Raw genomic sequence first — 14,174 nt, 5'->3', positions numbered from 1 at the left:
ACTGGCAAAAAAAAAAAAAACAAAAGAACACTTGAGCCAGACATGGTGGCTCACACCTGTAATCCCAGCACTGTGGGAGGCTGAGGCAGCAGGTTTGCTTGAAGTCAGGAGTTTGAGACAAGCCTTGGCAACATAGTGAGAACTTGTCTCTACAAGAAAACTGACCAGGTATGGTGGCACAGGCCTGGACTCCCAGCTACTCAGGAGGCTGAGGTGGGAGAATCACTTGAGCACAAAGTTGAGGCTGCAATGGGCCATGTTTGCACCACTGTACTCCAGCCTAGGTGATGGAGCAAGACCATTCACAGACCTAAACTCTTTTGAGACAGTCTCAAAAAAAAAAAAAAAAAAAAAAAAAAAAAAAAATCTGGGAGTCCTTAATTTATTTTAGAGCTGGAGAAAACAATCGTGCTCATCCCTAAGTAACCTCTAGGCGCCTCTGCCCGCAACAGCAGTGCTCAGACAGACACACTGCTTTCAGAGTCCCCTCCTAAGGGTTCCTCTAAATGATGGCATACAATCCTGGTCAAATTTGGAACTGTAGGCAGTAGGCAGGTTTATCAGACCTTACTAAGGGCACTAAGGCAATGGTTACTACTGCTACCATCTGCCCCCAGCATAGAGACAAGAGACAGTAGGGCATTTGAAAAGGCTCCTCACAACAGGAACAAAAAGCAGAACTGATGCCATTCTGAGATTAAACCTTATTCTGTTACACTACACTAGCATTTTACATAGGGACATCTTATGCTCCTTAAAAGTTGTATAACCCATTAGATGCCACCCCCTCACACTAGATGCTGGGGCACTGCAGGAGACAGCTCTCCAGGAGCCTGCAATCTAAAGAGGGGGCAGATCTGTCAATAAAATAATAATAGCACTTGAACAATAATGGCAATCACAGCACTGTATCATAGAAACAAATGCCAATTTCTGTATCATAGAAACAAATGCCAATTTCTGTATTTCACTTGGAAATATTTTATTTGCTGAATAACAAATTCTTGTGGTTCAAAACTTTAAAACTAGAAAAAGGTATTCAGAGAAGTCCAGGAACAGCCGCCTGCTTCCTCTTCCCAGAGGTAACCACCACTGAAGAAAGCACCATCTTCTTGCCATGGGAGCCACAGGATATCAAAGAGAAAAACTAGCCTCCTACCCGAATAAGGACAAGATAAACTTGACCCTGACTCAGGATGATGAGAGCCTTACTTCATTCCAACTATTCTCCACAAGGTCACCAATGAATGAATGCTTGCTTGCACCAATGAATTTGCCTGCTTGCCAAATCTAAAAGGATGCTTTCTAGTCCCCATCTTCCTCAATACCCCTACAGCATTTCCTCCTCTATTTGAAACCTTGTCCTCTTTGAATTCTTTATGACATTACTTTCATGCTTTTCTTCCAAATTATCTAGCCTTTTGTTCTCTATCTTCTTTGGCTCATTATTTTTTAATGTCTTTTTAATTTTTTTTTTTTTTTCCAGAAATGGGTATCACTATGTTGCCCAGGCTGGTCTCAAACTCCTAGCTTCAAGCAATCCTCCCACCATAGCCTCCCAAAGTGTTGGGATTACAGGCATGAGCCACTGTAATCAGCTCTCCAGTTATAATTTCTAATCAGATCTCTTTATAACTAAACTCCCAAAGAACACTGATATATCCTGTATACTACCAATCTACCAATTTTCTTTTTTTGGGGGGTGGAGGGCATTCTGGCAAAAACCAGAGAGCTTGCTGGACAAATTCTATGAGCTGTAACACTTACATATTACCAATTTTCTACAGGAATAATTTAAAAGTCCCATCTGCCAAGGGACTCTTAAGCTTTAGCTTTTAGAGCAGAAAGGCATATTTTAGAGGAGTTTGTTACAGGCAAGTAATAACTTACAAGAAGAAAGGAGACCCAAAATTATTTTGCCTGGTTATGGATTTCTGTGCCGTATTTTGAAGGTCATCTAACATCCCGATAAAAACTTTATTAGGTATGATTACAAAAATAACATTTGGCATTCACCTTACTTTCACCAGCATGTTGCTCTATGTTCACCCTCTGGTGTAATAGCTTCAATTAATTTTTTTTTTTTTTTGAGACTGAGTCTTGCTCCGTCGCCCAGGCTAGAGCGCAGTGGCACCATCTCAGCTCACTGCAAACTCCACGTCCCAGGTTCAAGCAGTTCTGCAGTTCTCGTGCCTCAGCCTCCCAAGTAGCTGGGATTACAGGCACATGCCACCACGCCCAGCTAATTTTTGTATTTTTAGTAGAGACGGTGTTTGACCATGTTGGACAGGCTGGTCTCAAACCCCTGACTTCAAGTGATCTGCCTGCCTTGGCCTCCCAAAGTGCTGGGATTACGCTTGAGCCATCGTGCCAGGCTTAATTAATTTCATTGCTGTCAGTATACTTCAATATATAGCTTTCTATACAAATGATATTTAAAATATGTTGATTATGCTATAAAAGACATTTTGGGGACAAATGGTGAAATCTGAATATGGGATTATATATTACAGAGAGGGTAAGAAAGCGAATGTTGGAAAACGCTCATATAAAATAAGCAAACAAATACAATATGCTGATAAAGATAGTATTAAATTAACACTTAAAAATGTTGAGGCCAGGTACCGTGGTTCACCCCAGTAATCCCAGCACTTTGGAAGGCTGAGGCGGGCACATCACCTGAGGTCAAGGGTTCAAGACCAGCCAGCCTGGCCAACATGGCGAAATCCCCTATCTACTAAAAATACAAAATTAGCCAGGAATGGTGGCATGCACCAATCCCAGCTCCTTGGGAGGGTGAGGCAGGAGAACTGCTTGAACCCAGGAAGCAGGGGTTGCAGTAAGCCAAGATCCCGCCCCTGCACTCCAGCCTGGGCAACAAAAGAGTGAGACTCTGTCTCATTAAAAAAAAAAAAATTACAAAAATTAGCTAGCATGGTGGTGTGTGCCTACAATCCCAGCTACTCTGGAGGCTGAGGCAGGAGAATCACTTGAACCCAGGAGGTGGAAATTGTAGTGAGCCGAGATAGCACCATTGCACTCCAGCCAGGGCAACAGAGCTGTCTAAAAAAAAAAAAACTTTGAATACCTAATCTGCTGTGGTTAATTACATTAATACCTTAATGTAACTTTCTGGAAAAATTAGGTATATATAAGAATTAAACTTCTTGGGCAAGTTTACTAGAATACCAAAGTCTACTTAACCAATTTCCAGCTCTCCATATTAACAGTGTTCTCCACTCCTGTGAAGCTTACAGTAATGCCCACCACAGTTCTCTAGTGTGCCCAAGCACTTGTGTTCACTCCAACAGGGATGGGTGCTTACCAAGAGTTAGTTGTATTTGTCACCAAACCTGATTATGCCAGCCATACTTGTTGCAATTTTGTAATTTTGTTAAATAGTACCTTAGATGAAATGACTAAGTGGATTAAATGATTCAAAAAGAGAACTGTTTCTCTAAAGACTAAGTTGAAAGCTTTGGAAAGACAATAAAGACAGTTTTGCTTTTTCTGCTTAAAAAAATTGCTTCTGCTCAGGCGCCGTGGCTCACGCCTGTAATCACATAAGGTCAGGAGTTCGAGACCAGCCTGGCCAACATGGTGAAACCCTATCTCTGCAAAAACCACAAAAGTTATTTAGCCAGGCACGGTGGCGGGCGCCTGTAATCCCAGGTACTCGGGAGGCAAAGGCAGGAGAATCGCTTGAACCCGGGAGGGTGAAGGCTGCAGTGAGCCGCGATCACTCCACTGCACTCCAGCCTGGGCAACAAAGTGAGACTCTGTCTCAAAAAAAACAAAAAACAAACAAAAAAAAACCCCTGCTTTTGGACTAGATATTACAGTTGGAGATAACTATGAAATACGGGAAATATTAAATTAAGATTTATAAGACACTTGCCAAACAATCTAAGTTCTTACGCCACTTTCAAAAATCCAAAAATCTAAACTGTAAATTATGCATTATTGAGATGGTTTTGGAAAAAAAGCCTAAGAAAAATAATAAAAACTGAAAGCACTGCAACTAGCATATCTAAAAGAAAAAGAAAGGAATGTGGAATAAAAGGTATCATACCTTTTACAGAAGCAGGAAGAGAAAGAGAACACAGAGAAATACAATCTATTTGGTTCTGTGATGAAGCAAGGTTTTAGTTCTTTGCAAAAGTAGATATCCATAGGTTAACTGTAATTTAAGTAGCAATAGCAATAAAGTTTGAAAGATAAAGGAGAATATGAAGCTCATATTGTAAAGTTGGTCCTTCTCAACCAAGTCGATTAAAATATTAAGAGAAGGTGGGGCTACTTGTAAGACAGAAATAATTCCAACAGCTGAAATTGACAGGGATGAGACTATGGTTACGTATTTTAGGGGAAGGAGATGAGTACAGGAAAAACAACGTGAGAAAGCAGTACCATGAAATTACACCATTAGTCTTACACTCTTTATGAAGCAAAGTTACAATAACTTTCAAAAAATAATCTTTACACTTTCATGTAAAAACAGAATAGCCAAGAGGGATACTCGTAAATAAATATTCCAAACACTTGTAAATGTCTTTAATATTTCAAACATGAATTATACATAAATTCAGGAGGCTCTCTAATACAGATTCACGGCTACTCCAATTTAATTGCCTGAGATAACTGTTATTAAGAAATCTTAACTCTTTACTAAAATCACTAAAGGATTAGCTATTCAATAAGTGTCTCTTTTTCAATTCATTTCCCACCTGCTGCCTGCTTTTGGCTGTTTCACAGTAAATGAACTACAGAATCGGCTGCTGAGGAGGAAATGAAAAATGAAATTCAAATAATCATGGTCTATCTCCATCCTTTCAAACACCTCCCTCCCTCACCACCACCTCTTCATGTGAAACCAAATTTTTATTTTATGTTTTTTGAGACTGAGTCTCGCTCTGTCACCCAGGCTGGAGTGCAGTGCACGATCTTGGCTCACTGCAACCTCCAACTCCCGGGTTCAAGCGATTCTCCTGCCTCAGCTTCCTGAGTAGCCGGGATTACACACGTGAGCCACCATGCCCAGCTAATTTCTGTATTTTTAGTAGAGACGGGGTTTCACCATGTTTGGTCAAGCTGGTCTCGTGATCCACCCACCTTGGCCTCCCAAAGTGCTGGGATTACAGGCATGAGCCACCGCACCCGGCCAATGTGAAACCAAATTTGTAAACTTTTGAGGGAGTTATTTGCTTGACTAGGCTCACTGTAAGGTTTTTGCTTTTTTGTTTTTTCCAACTGCATGCTTCTTTACTGCACATTACGTACATTTCAAAACATCTACATATTAAGTATAAATGCATTAACTACTAGATAGTAAATCTGACAAAGTAAACTACCTGAATCAGCTTAAGATCAGAAAAAACAATTTTACCATTATTTTACTTACCTAGATTGGGCCTATCTTATACATCTGAACAAAACTTGTATCCTTCTAAGTGCAGAAACATGCCTAATTTTACTCCTTCAGAAATTTTTAAGAGTAAAAACATTCTAAGCACCCATATTCAGTAATGTAGGTCTTTATGTATGATATAGTTGCCACAATTCCAAGGTTGGACACTTTCACCATAATCAATGCTAGGATATAAATTACAGTTAAAACCATTTCTAAGCCAAAAAAAAAATCATTTTTTGTGCTATCAATGAAAACATTGAGGTTAAGAATATAAACAAAACTATCTGCTATTTTGCTATTCTAAGATATTTAAGTCTGCTCTGTTTAAAAAAATTAAAAAAAAATCTTTACTAAGATAACTTTGAAGACACTGAGTTTATTTTGTGAAATTCTCAAGGAAAATATTAGCATCACATTAGCTCCACTCTTAAACGTTCACAGGATTTTATTAATATCTTGACATTTAATTGGCCTGGTTATACTACTGTTTAGAAAACATGCACAAAGAATATTTCTCATTTGTGGAGAACTGATGAGGCTTCAAAAAAGTCTAACAAGAGGATGAGTTGCTAGTACGGTTTTCTTAGAGGTAAGCTTCCTTCTTGACCAATGAGATAGTTATTTACCCAGTCTTTAAGCAAAACTACCATATAGTTTTGTAGCCTATGCATTTCCTCTACTTACAAAAACTTCACACACATGTTGCCAGTAATTTCCTCTATCACTCCTAGGAAGGCCTGTCATGAAATGTGCAAATAGATATCATTTTACTTTGCAAACCTTACTATAACTGAACTACAGTTATGCTTTCCTTAATAATGGGGATATGTTCTTAGAAATAATAGGCAACTTCATTCTGCGAACGTTATAAACTGCTCTTAAACAAACGAAGATGGCGTAACTGACTACACACCTATGCCAAATGGGATAGCCTGTTGCTCCTAGGCTACAAAACCTGTACAGCATGTTACTGTACTATATACTGCAGGTGATTAGAACACAGTGGAATGTATTTGTGTGTTGAAACATACCTAAACATAGAAAAGGTAATACTCTGCCCTCTGACATTAGGACAGCTAGGACATCACTAGGAGACAGGAATTCTTCAGCTCCATTATAATCTTAAGGGACATATATGTGGTCCATCATTGAACAAAACATCATTATTCAGTGCAGTAAGATTTAAGGCATTTTCATAAGTAGTATCAACAAAAATTTCCACTAATGATATCCTTAGGTTTTCTTCTTTGTTCTTGCTTATTCTCTACTGGATATACAGTATCAGAAAATGAAAACCTATGAGTAAAAGCATTTATTCTTAAGAACAGCAGTCTTTATTGTGGAGCTCCCATTGCAAAAGGTATTTAAAATGTATTGTCTAAAAGGAGATTATTAACATAATTATTTAAAATGTTCATTTCTACCTATTGTGTAATGAGATACATCTTTCCTAAAATGGGTGGTTTTTTTTGTTTGTTTTGTTTCTGAGACAGAGTTTCGCTCCTGTTGCCCAGGCTGGAGTGCAATGGCTTGATCTCGCCTCACTGCACCCTCTGCCTTCTGGGTTCAAGCGATTCTCCAGCCTCAGCCTGCTGAGTAGCTGGAATTACAGGCATGGGCCACTATGCCCGGCTAATTTCGTATTTTTCGTAGAGACAGGGTTTCTCCGTGTTGGTTAGGCTGGTCTTGAACTCCCGACCTCAGGTGATCCGCCTGCCTCAGCCTCCCAAAATGCTGGGATTACAGGCATGAGCCTCCACGCCCAGCCTACAATGGGTATTTTTTTAAGTTCCTGTGTTGATAATATCAAAACTATATTCAATGTACAATAATAATTCTTTTCAAAGCTGACTTTTACATATGGAATCCATCAGTTTACTTAAGTAGAAACAATAATATTCGGCATTTCAGGCTTATTTCCTTATCAACGTTGATAAGGAAATATAAAAACATTGGTTCTAAAACTGCTTTAAAAAATAACGTCTCTCAGTGGTTCAGCTATTGTTTGCACTGCTCAGTTTTAAGAAGTCTATCTAAAAGGAACAGGACATTTGAGAGCTCTTCAGTAGGACTATCCACTTCAACAATAAACCTAGCTCAATCTTCTGGCCCAATACTTAATTTGCAGGGAATACAACTTGGGAGAAAAAGGATCAGAAACATATGTCTATATTGGTAAAGATTCAGTCAGGATTCCTTATGTATGATAATAATGCAAAACTTTTCCCTACTTTTCGTGAAATGGTCATAACCCTAAGCAAGATTTTGTATTTTGATTACGCAGTGACTCACCTGAGTATGAAACTGGAACACAGCCTATTAACTATGGATTCGAGAGTTTAAAATTCAGAAAGTAGAAGTAAAAATTTCATTAACTTTCACGGACAATGCAAAACAAAAGACTAAAATAAAATGTCCTCTGTGTTTACGCATTAAATAAAAATTTATTCATATACTGTCACCAAAATATATACACAAACATCATCGTAATTACAACTTCACACTCACCAAAATGATTCCATATCCATCACCAACTCACTGGGAAAGTATGTGTTATATTCATCTATACAGATTCGCCAAAGTCGTGTGTATACTGACGATGCTTTAAGTGTTTACTCATTCATGATCAAAACCATTTTAATATATTTGTTAAAGTTGTGTCGGGATCAATACATAGTTCTTTAAACATCAGTTTTAATACTTAGCATTTATTGGCCAAACATATTGTGTGCAATTTGCCTTCCTTTGGGAAAAAAATTACTTTAGATTGAAAGACTTTAAGACTACTATGACTTAGGAAGGGAAAGTCTGTTATCCAAAAACAGAATCAAGACTAAGAAAAAAAGGCCGGGTGCGGTGGCTCACGCCTGTAATCCCAGCACTTTGTGAGGCCGAGGCGGGTGGATCACGAGGTCAGAAGATCGAGACCATCCTGGCTAACACGGTGAAATCCCGTCCCTACTTAAAATACAAAAAATTAGCCAGACGTGGTGGCGGGCGCCTGTAGTCTCAGCTACTAGGGAGGCTGAGGCAGGAGAATGGCATGAACCCGGAATGCAGAGCTTTCAGTGAGCCGAGATCGTGCCACTGCACTCTAGCCTGGGCAACAGAGCGAGACTCTGTCTCAAAACAAACAAACAAACAAAAGACTAGGAAAAAAAGGTGGTGCTTCAAAGCCAAAGCAAAACAAAACAGCGTGGTTTATTAATGTAATCTGATAAAATGTTCATAGCGGACCTCTCACTATTCAATCTAGGCTTTTGTGTCAAGGGAAAGGTGCACTCTCATCCGCCCGGCAAATTAAGTAGAAAAGAAAACTGAGCCGGGCGCGGTGGCTCAAGCCTGTAATCCCAGCACTTTGGGGAGGCCGAGACGGGCGATCACGAAGGTCAGGAGATCGAGACCATCCTGGCTAATACGGTGAAACCCCGTCTCTACTAAAAAAAAAAAAAATACAAAAAAAACTACGACGGGGGATGTGGCAGGGCGCCTGTAGGTCCCGCTACATCCGGAGGCTGAGGCATGGGAGAATGGCGTGAACCTGGGAGGCGGAGCTGCAGTGAGCTGAGATCCGGCCACTGACTCCAGCCTGGCGGCAGAGCGAGACTCCGTCTCAAAAAAAAAAAAAAAAGAAAAAAAAAGAAAAAAAACTGAGTCACGTACATAAACCACACTGTTAAAGGGGCTCTTCCAGTTTCAATGACACTTTGAGACTGGCCCTTTAAGTCACAATTTCTTAAAATGTGATTACAAACTGACAGCTGCTTCACTGAGCAGCATGCAGGAAACCCCTAAGTGATTTCAAACTCAGGTATCTGATATACAAATAAAACGCAACAGGATCAAGAAACATGTTGAGGCTGGGCGCGGTGGCTCACGCCTGTAATCCCAGCACTTTGGGAGGCCGAGGTGGGGCAAAAGTCAGGAGTTCGAGACCAGCCTGACCAACATAGTAAAAGCACCAGCTCTACCAAAAACACAAAAATTAGCCAGGTGTGGTGGCGCATGCCTGTAATCCCAGCTACTCGGAAAGCTGAAGCAAGAGAATCGCTCGAACCCAGCAGGCAGAGGCTGCAGTGAGCTGAGATCATGCCGCTCGCTGCATTCCAGCCTGGGTAACAGAGCAAAACTGTCTCAAAAAAAAAGCATGTTTAATAATGTGTTTATTCCCCAAATTCAGCAGGCTCTGGAAACCTTACCAGATGGCCCTAAAAAGGCAAGACTCAGGCAGAAGGGAAAATAAGCCTTTCGAGAGCGGTCGCGGCTCTGCCCTTCCCTCTCCTGAGATTGCTCGCGCCCGGGACCGAATGACTCAGCTACGAGGCCCTCCGGCCGGGTTTTGGGGAAAACGGGCTGCATTCGCTCAAGTTTGAACTGAGCTCGTAAAGTGGGGCAGAAGCGCTGTGGGCACTGAAATCCGAGGTCCTTACTTCTGGCTTCCTTTTCCTTTTCCGAGTTAAACCGCTCCCCTGAGCCGCAAGGCTCTCTCAGAGCGGATTTTCCAACTCGTCCCAAGTTCGCGAGGAGGCAGGCGGGTCCCAGGGCAGCTGAGCGGACCAAGCGGGCGTGGGCCGAGAAGGCAGCGGCCTCGGGGGCGCCAAGCGAGGGACCGCGTCAGGTGAACTCGCGGCTTCCCCGCCAAACCTCCGCCCGGCTCCGGGGTCCTAGCCCGCCACCCACGGCTCCGCTCGGCCTCCGCTGCTCCACCGCCCCTGGCTGCGCTCCGCCTCCTGCCTCCACCTCCGCCTCCTGCGCCGCGTCGCCGGCTGCTGGGTCTCGGGGCCGGGGCCGGCGCACCACTTACCCGCCGCAAAGGGATTTACGTAGCGGACCTCGTCACTGATTACGGACGCGAGGAGGTGGAGACGGCGAGCCCGACCGCCGCTCAGCAACGGCGCCGCCGCCCAGCAACCCGGCGCCGGCAGCGGCCCCACGTAGTCCCCACGTCAGCTCTGATGCGGTAGCCGCGGCCTCCGGACCAAAAGTAGCGCTGCAGCCGACCGAACCGCGTCCTCCCGCCCCGCCCTCCCCTCCCCCACGCCCGGACGGCCTCCCGGGGGACGGAAAAAAAATCCAGCCTCGAACCCGCCCCTGCCGGCCACCAGCAGGAGTGAGGCGCCACAATCCAACAATGAAATGGAACGGGGGAGGGGCGGCGGGAAGGAGCGGGTCAGGGGGCGGGGCCTAGGGTGGGGAGCAGTAAGGTCAAGGGGCGGGGCCAAGAGGAGGCACTAGACTGGAGGTGGGGCGGAAGGTAGGGGCCGGGGCAAGGCTGGAAACCGGAAGCTGGCCTTGCCGCGCCCCGCCGCGCGTGCGCCGGAAGTCCAATGACTTGTCAGCCAGAGTAACGGCTGTCGCCAGGTCCTCAGGGTCTCGAGGTCAGTTTCTTCCTAAAGCCGCCAGCCCCAAGCCAAGATCCGCGAGCGTCTCACCTCTGTTCAGGCCCGACTGCAGTGGCGTGATCTCGGCTCTGCAACCTCTATCTCCCCAGGCTCAAGTGATCCTCCCGCCTCAGCCTCCTGAGTAGCTGGGACTACAGGCGTGCTTCTTCTGACTTTTAAAAGCTGTCTACATGCGTTAACTAGTGGCCCTTTTCCTCCATCTTCACAGCCAGTCACAGCTGGTTGAGTGCTTCTCCAAAGGAAGCTTGAGCTCCTGAGACAATTCACCTGCTTCTTAGGGTCGTTTCTTGCAGTTTATCCCAGTGTTTGACTGGAAATGCTCCGCATGCCGGGCGCGCTGGCTCAGGCCTGTAATCCCAACACTTCGGGAGGCCAAGGTGGGAGGATCGCTTGAGCCCAGGAGTCCAGCCTAGGGAACACAGTGAGACCCCATCTCTCTCTTTTTTTTTTTAAGATTAGAAAGGTCGGCCTGGGGCTCACGCCTGTAATCCCAGCACTTTGGGAGACAGACATGGGCAGATCACTTGAGATCAGGAGCAGCCTGGCCAACATGGTGAAACCCCATCTCTACTAAAAATACAAAAATTAGCCCGGAGTGGTGGCAGACACCTGTAGTCCCAGCTGCTTGGGAGGCTAAGGCAGGAGAATCGCTTGAACCTGGGAGGTCAAGGCTGCAGTGAGCTGAGAGATCGTTCCACTGCACTCCAGCCTGGGTGACAGAGCAAGGCTCCATCTCAAAAAAAAAAATTAATGAGATGTCAGGAATAAAGAATAGCAGCATGGTTATAAAGTACAGTAGGTCGTCACTTAACGATAAGTTCTTAGAAACCATAGTTTTTAGCCTAACAACTTACAGCAGGTCCACAAAAAAACATTTCATTCAATGTTGTCTTCATTTCCTTATAATATTGATGACAACAAAAATCGGTTTCATTGTACATTGTTTCACTGAAAACGAGTTTCTAAGAAGCTATTGACAATGTTAAGTGAGGATTTATTCTTTCATATCAGTTACTGTAGTGTCAGAGTGTTTTCATAATTTTCACTGAGCAGGACCTAATCTAAATCCAATCTGAACCTTTATTCAAATCTAATTTTCATAGGTCAAAGGGAATTGTGTCCACAACAATTGTCTGTGTAACAGAAGTTCATATGAATCAAAAAGAATCAAAGGAACAGCAATTTCTTATTTGCAAAGTATTTTCTCTACTGTTTCCTTTCTTGTCAGTATTTTACTCCCATATGTATGTAGTCTTAATTATAAAGTTCAGAAAGCACAAACCATAGTTTTCTGTTAATCTGCTTTTTTTACAAAGATCAATACTAGAGGTGAGATACACATACTTACAAGCCCATCAGTTCATGGCCTCTGCTATCCCTTGCCATAAGATGTAATAGACTTAAAAAACCATGCAGTTGGATCTGGGTTTAAATGTATGCTTGTTAGCTGTGGGCAAGTAAGGGAAGCATAAGATTTTAAAATGGGAAGAAAAATAGTACCTACCTGTTAGGGTTATTATAGATTTTTAAAAAAATATCTGCCATAAGATGAGTACTTAAAAACCTAGTCATGTTTATGTTAGTCCAGTGTCTGGCTTTTGGGGCTCCTCACCTAGGTGATAGTTAATTCTCTGGTGGGGAGGGACAAGTAGGTCACCTACTTTCTGAGAAAATACAGGCTGTCAGTCACACCCTTATCCTCCCTCCTCACTTCAAAATATCTTCAACTTTCCCTCCCTTTCTGAGTCAGGAGGAGTGCCTCATTTCCTTTCCAAATCCAACTGTAAGTTAGATGTCATTTCTTTCCCATATCAGATCTTGCTCAATTACCACGAGTCATACCTGCAGCTTTTTTCGTCCTCTTGGCTCCTTCATTCCCTACAAATGTGTATCTTGCCTCTTGAAAACTGTTGGCACTGCTAACCCTATAAGGAAGGCCACAGAGTTGCCAATTCCAGGTTGTACATTTACATTTCATTTTTTGCCCATTTACTTACTGCTCCATCCCTTGCCATCCCCTCACCATCAGATTTCTCAAGAGAGGAAGGCAAGGCAGGGGCTGTATTCACTTCCTCACCACCCACTCGTTTGTTATTTCCTGCCAAATTTTTGCTCTCTTCCCTCTCTTTTTTTTTAATTTAATTTTTATTTTTATATGTAGACATGGGGCCTCATTCTTGCCCAGGCTAGTCGGGAACTCCTGGGCTTAAGCAATCCTTCCACTTTGGCCTCTGAAAGTGCTGGGATTATAGGCATGAGCCATTGCCCTTGGAATGATTACTAAATCTGTCCCCTTTCTGATTACTAAATCTGATGACTTTTTCTCATTTTTCATTCTACTTGACCTATTTTCCTCATCTGATACTTCCAATGACTGCTGCCTTCTTTTTTAAATGTATTTGCTTAGAGGCAGAGTCTCGCTCTGTCGCCCAGGTTAGAGTGCAGTGGTGCAATCATAGCTCATTCAGCTTCAAATTCCTAGTCTAAAGCGATCCTCCCATCTCAGCTTCCCAAAGTGTTCGGATTACAGGCCTAAGCCTGCCGCCTTCTTAATATAGTCTCCCTCCTGAATTTTCATGATACTTGGCTCTCATGGTTTCACTCATCTTTGTCTCCCTAATGTAGACAGTTACTAATTTTCTGTCCTTGGACATCATCTTCTATACTGTCCTCAAAAGCATTTTCCTTAGTTATCTAATCATACCCATTTTTTTGAAAGATAATTCTAAAATTTATACCCAAAGTTTCCAAATTCGTTCATTAACACCAGATCACATTTTCGAACACCTGACAGTTCTCACGTGGCCCATGAGCGTTTCCAACTCATAGGTTCAAAACTACATGTCTCATCTTCTTCCCCTTTCATACCTGAAACTTGATTTTTTATTGTTGTTTTGGCAATGTTAATGGCACTTTTCAGCTCCTTGTCATCCTGCCTCTACACCTTGAAATCATTTTGGTCATTCGCCTACTCATGTCATTCAGGAGCCACATAGAAAATACTTTGAAGTGCCTGCTATGTTCCAGGCCCTGTGCTAAATGCTAAGTGTTGTTGCTTTTGCCTGTAGAAACTTGCACCCATCCCTTTTTTTTTATTCCCACTATTACCCGTCTGGTACTTCTAGTATAGTTCATCCTAAGCATTTCTGTTTGATTCATTTTCCTTAGATATAGCTCTGGTAATGTGATTTCTCTTCTTAAAGAATCTACAGTGACTAGGAGGGACTGAAACTTAAGGAACAGAAGTGAAAGGAGATTGTGAATTATCTTTGGTGGCCTCTTGAATTGTGTACTGCAAGAGTGCTTTACATATTTTATAAATAAATGACATTTTATTTATTTATTTATTTATTTATTTATTT

The 14,174-nt window shown here is 42.7% G+C and overlaps 1 protein-coding gene and 1 long non-coding RNA gene across 15 annotated transcripts in view; one reads left to right on the top strand and one right to left on the bottom strand.

Moving 5' to 3' along the window:
* CREM (cAMP responsive element modulator) overlaps positions 1-10,574 on the bottom strand; it is an 85,777-nt gene extending 75,203 nt beyond the window's left edge. For 6 of the 13 annotated variants that reach the window (XM_017848405.1, XM_017848402.1, XM_017848408.1 and 3 more), the window contains exon 1: positions 10,215-10,574. The gene's annotated coding sequence lies outside the window, so the exon portion shown is untranslated. The other 7 variants (XM_017848419.1, XM_017848429.1, XM_017848428.1 and 4 more) reach the window with 4 other exon arrangements.
* A 53-nt stretch (positions 10,575-10,627) lies between these two features.
* LOC108512884 (uncharacterized) overlaps positions 10,628-14,174 on the top strand; it is a 31,613-nt gene continuing 28,066 nt past the window's right edge. For both annotated transcript variants that reach the window (XR_001880734.1, XR_001880735.1), the window contains exon 1: positions 10,628-10,788. This is a non-coding gene — a long non-coding RNA (uncharacterized LOC108512884). The remainder of the gene's footprint in view (positions 10,789-14,174) is intronic.

The sequence above is a fragment of the Rhinopithecus bieti genome, unplaced genomic scaffold, assembly GCF_001698545.2.
Source record: "Rhinopithecus bieti isolate Rb0 unplaced genomic scaffold, ASM169854v2 scaffold_30965, whole genome shotgun sequence".
In the NCBI taxonomy this organism is placed as follows: domain Eukaryota; kingdom Metazoa; phylum Chordata; class Mammalia; order Primates; family Cercopithecidae; genus Rhinopithecus; species Rhinopithecus bieti.
Note: the sequence above shows the minus strand (reverse complement) of the source record. Positions and strands in the feature narration are given on the sequence as shown.